At 38.9% G+C, this 4,969-nt stretch overlaps 1 pseudogene; it reads left to right on the top strand.

The window, feature by feature from the left end:
- Positions 1-920: 920 nt before the first annotated feature.
- Positions 921-1,167, top strand: LOC114008205 (6-pyruvoyl tetrahydrobiopterin synthase pseudogene; annotated as a pseudogene).
- The last annotated feature ends 3,802 nt before the right edge of the window (positions 1,168-4,969 follow it).

Raw genomic sequence — 4,969 nt, 5'->3', positions numbered from 1 at the left:
TTTATTTCTATATTTTATTATATGTGATCTCTTTGATGTGTCTAATTGTAGCAAGTGCAGGTGAAACCCTGACTATTTCCCTTCAGACCTTACCACTGTAATGCTCTCCTGCCTCATTCCAGACAATCCAAAAGTGCTATATAGTAAACACCCCTGTGAGGCAGCCTGTAACTAACGGCTGGCAGGTTTGGGTGGATAAATGCCCCAGCTTTCTTGCTCCTTTGAGAAAATGCTGAGATTCATGTTCTCTGTGGGTGCTCAGAGTTCTCCAGTGGGATTGAGCTTAATTTGCTTGATAATGCATCCTCCTTGGTTGTCTTTATTTCTCTGTCTCACTCTTCAACTTCTCTCCTGTTTATTGGCATCACCTTCTAAGTAAGTTACTTATACTTGAGTCCTTGCATTAACTATGATACCATTTAACAGAGCAGCAAACTAAAACTACATTTGTCCACAGGAATTTATATGCAGTAACATCTAATTATAACAGTAAAAATGTACCACATTGTTTGGCTTCCATAATTTTCACCTTTCCACCCCAAGTAGACTGATGTATACACTGATCATTTTGACATCGCATCACCTAGAAGGAAGCTATGAATTCAAAACATAGTAAGCCAAAGCACTCTTTCGATTGGAGTCTTTTGGGCCTGCCCATTGGCCACACCATGGGCAGAGGGAGGCAATGCCTGCTGATGCATGCAGAAGGCTTCTGGGATACCATAAGCGCCTCAGGTTAGTGTGGTCGCCACCAGGTACAACCTGTCCTGCCTAATCTGTAGTGCAAGTCAACGACTGCAGTACAAATCTCTGAGTGATAAAGAAAACTTAAAATTGGGGAATGTAACCATCCAAATGGCCATGGACACAATTATGAAGTTATGATGACAGTACATGGAGAGACTGATCCAGTTACAGAAATGGTTATAAATTTGACCGACCTCAGAAAGCACATGTAGGAGGCAATTTGAAGCCCCTTGATTGTAAGAATCTGGATTGAATGTGCCATACTTTGCAAATATTGTAAGCACAACAGAAAATGTAGCTGTAGATATCTGGGAAAACCTCCAGGAATTTCTTCATGTGGGTGTTCTTTACAAAGTAAAAATATATGAAATTGACAATACTATTATAGTCTATAAAGGAGAAATAGCTCTTAGGGATTAACAGTATAGAAAGACTAGTTTCTTTCCATGTTTGAAAAAGACCTTTATCCCTTTGGAATATTAAGAAGTCACCATATAATTGTTGCACCAGTGTTTCAACATGCCAGATTTATTTAAATCATTGTAAAGCCTGTTTAAGATTTAAATTTGTTTTGCAGCCATACTTGCATTCTGAATATCATTTAGAGGGTCTTTTATTTACAGATTCAAAATAATTTCATTTGCAGAAAAGATGTTTTAGTATGGAATGTTTGAAAGCAAAAAAAAAGCATATATTTTTGTTGTCTTCTTCATTATCTTTTTGTTTTCATTTTTTTCTTGGTGTAATAAAATGCTAAAAATGTTTATGAGACTTACAGTAGCTAACTCTTACAAGAATTAAGATTCATGGGACCAGCAGTTAGCATAATGGCTATGTCACTGAACTCCCATGTAGTCAACAGTGGTTCAAGTCCTGGACCCAATGGCTTAAACTCATGCCAGGTGCGTGTGCGTGTGTGCCCAAGATCCCTAGAGGAGAATGGAGGAGAAGGGATTGCGGTGTGGACATCCCCCTTGGGGCGTGATTTCTCGCTTTCTGTCTCTCTGTCTCTCTCTGATCTCTGGCTAGCGCATGCGGCCTATAGCAAAAACCTCTCCCAAAAAAATAGAATTAGGTTCAGGGGCCAGCATGTGGTGGTGTAGTAGTTAAGGTACTGAACTCCCACGTGGCCGACAATGGTTGAGTCTTGGACCAGGAGGTATGACGCATACACCAGGCACATCTGCATGCATGCCCAAAATCCCAAGAGGAGAAAGGAGAAGGGATTCAGCATGGCCTTCCCTCTTCAGGGGTGATTTCTTTTTCTCTCCATGTCTACAGCAAGGAGACACACTCAACAGCAAAAATCTCTATTAAAAAAAAAAAAATTCAGGTGACCACAATGTTGGAAAACATAGGCAATATATATTTTTTAGTAAACTGAACTTCCTTGATTACTTCTTGTAAAGGCACAAACTTACTCAGTGCAAAGTAGAAACACAACCACCTGAGGCAACGCATTGCAGACACATGGACAAAAAGTGATGGAAATCCTGCTTCAGTGTACATTATTCACGGCAGTTTTGCACAGATTACTAAACTATGAATTGCAAGTGAGGAGCAACACATTGAACAGATTAGGGAATCGCAGTAAACTATTACATGTATTTGTCTGGATTTCTGGACATTACAGTCACCTAAACAATTTTAACTCAGAAGACTTGAATAATCATGTATTTAAAACCCTGTTAAAATAGTCAACACAAAAAAGACTTACTACTCTATAAAACAGCTCCTGTATTAATGTTTTTCTAATTGATCCTATTTTGCTCTGATCATTAATCTTACCTGCATAGAATGAAAAAAAAAGGATCAGATCCCATAATCTTCTGCTTTCTGTATAAATTCCACAGAATGATTCAGCTCTCTAAAGATATTCAAAAACTTCATGGAAAAATGCTTATTACAGGAAAAAAAAATTGTGTGTGGATTTCAATAATTTTTATACCTAAGTGAATTCATACAGTAATCCCATCTTCCACTAACTTTTTTTTTTTACTCAACTTTATTAATTAATTCACTTATTTATTTATTTTAATTTTTCCAGAGAGGGACAGAGTGAGAAAGAGAGAAAGGGAAAGTGAGAAAGCAAGCCACCATGTCCGGGACTTGAACCACGGTTGAACATATGGGAGTCCAGTGCCCTTAACCACCATGCCACCTGCCGGCCCCGTAACTCTTTGAAGTACTGTCATAGAATGTTCATATTGAACTCAAGAATTAGATCCTAGACTATGCTATTGTTAATACTGATCTGGAAGATAGGATTATTGGGTTCTTTGTCAACTCTACAGCAAATTCAAAGAGAGGTTAGATAAGTACACATGTATTCCAGTCTGTTTTTTCATCAATCAAGGTGATTGAATTAGACTATCTTCAAGGTTCATTTGAGTTCTAACATTTTATGATTCTGCAACTGCTGCTTTAAATGTGCCACTCCACAGCCATAAACAACAGGACTCTGCTTTGCCTATGTTGGACTACACTTATAGGTACTGGAAATAGAAATGTGTGAGTATGCCCTCTTCCACAGCTAAGAGATAGGTTGTCCTCCTCAGTCGGCCTGCTTGGAACAGCCATTTTGTTCTGCCTTTGGCTGGTTGCCTCTTCAGTAATTTCCTGCAGCAAGCTCGGTCCTTATTCCAGCCCACAAAAGGAAAATGAATTCACCCAGCAGTCCTAGGCATCCCTTCGGATGTTGCAGGGACAAGCATGCCAGGCATTTCACTGTTAATTATCAGCAGCCTGGCTGCTATGGCCCCTTGCTGTGCCAATTTGAGAGATGAGACTCTTTACACTGCTTATTAGGCTCAGCTAAATAAATATTACCCAGCATTAGTGTTGTCAGAGATACAGTCTGAATTTAGCTCCCTGGAGTGGCTGTTGGTACCCAAGCTTTTTCCTCCTGTCTCCCTTCCCTTACTGGGCCACATCTAATTTCTTTCTCTCCTCTCTGGACATTTACCTGGATTCTGACATCAGGGGAGTGAAATAATAGCATCCATTTAGCTTTTACTTCTGAGGTTATCAAATGCCTATGCTATTAGTCTTAAGGGCCCCGATATTAATTACTTCCTGCTATTGGGCTCTAATATTGGGTTGTCTAAAAAAGTCTTGATACATCATTGCTTCAAAAAACATGGAAAAAAAATATGTCATGACTTTTTAGACGACCACTAGATTTCAGATTTTTTAACCATGTATTTTGAGGTAGAGTCACCCCCACCCCCCAAACTTAAATTTTGGAAGACTTAAGCCCCTTGGCTGCAGTAATCGGGTTAAAGATATGAACATGATGCTGATAAAGCCAATCATGGTCCAGAAGACATGATTCTAGGATTTGTTTAAGCAATTTGGAAAATAGAAAATATAGCCCCAAAGAGCTATTAGCTATTTTATAACTCTAAAGATAGAAATTACTGAGAATAGGATCAACATATAGTAAACACTAGAAAGAATTAGAGAAAAGAAACTCTCCCCTGGTCAAAACGCTGAAGAGGCTGGACCAAGCTTTACCTGAAGCCACCTCAACCTTGAGTCATACTTCCTTGATTATTTAAGTTCAAGTTGGTAATTCTAATACTTTCATCTTTATTTCTATATTTTATTATATGTGATCTCTTTGATGTGTCTAATTGTAGCAAGTGCAGGTGAAACCCTGACTATTTCCCTTCAGACCTTACCACTGTAATGCTCTCCTGCCTCATTCCAGACAATCCAAAAGTGCTATATAGTAAACACCCCTGTGAGGCAGCCTGTAACTAACGGCTGGCAGGTTTGGGTGGATAAATGCCCCAGCTTTCTTGCTCCTTTGAGAAAATGCTGAGATTCATGTTCTCTGTGGGTGCTCAGAGTTCTCCAGTGGGATTGAGCTTAATTTGCTTGATAATGCATCCTCCTTGGTTGTCTTTATTTCTCTGTCTCACTCTTCAACTTCTCTCCTGTTTATTGGCATCACCTTCTAAGTAAGTTACTTATACTTGAGTCCTTGCATTAACTATGATACCATTTAACAGAGCAGCAAACTAAAACTACATTTGTCCACAGGAATTTATATGCAGTAACATCTAATTATAACAGTAAAAATGTACCACATTGTTTGGCTTCCATAATTTTCACCTTTCCACCCCAAGTAGACTGATGTATACACTGATCATTTTGACATCGCATCACCTAGAAGGAAGCTATGAATTCAAAACATAGTAAGCCAAAGCACTCTTTC

Source organism: Tupaia chinensis, unplaced genomic scaffold (assembly GCF_000334495.1).
Source record: "Tupaia chinensis unplaced genomic scaffold, TupChi_1.0 Scaffold000305_1, whole genome shotgun sequence".
NCBI lineage: Eukaryota > Metazoa > Chordata > Mammalia > Scandentia > Tupaiidae > Tupaia > Tupaia belangeri.
Note: the sequence above shows the minus strand (reverse complement) of the source record. Positions and strands in the feature narration are given on the sequence as shown.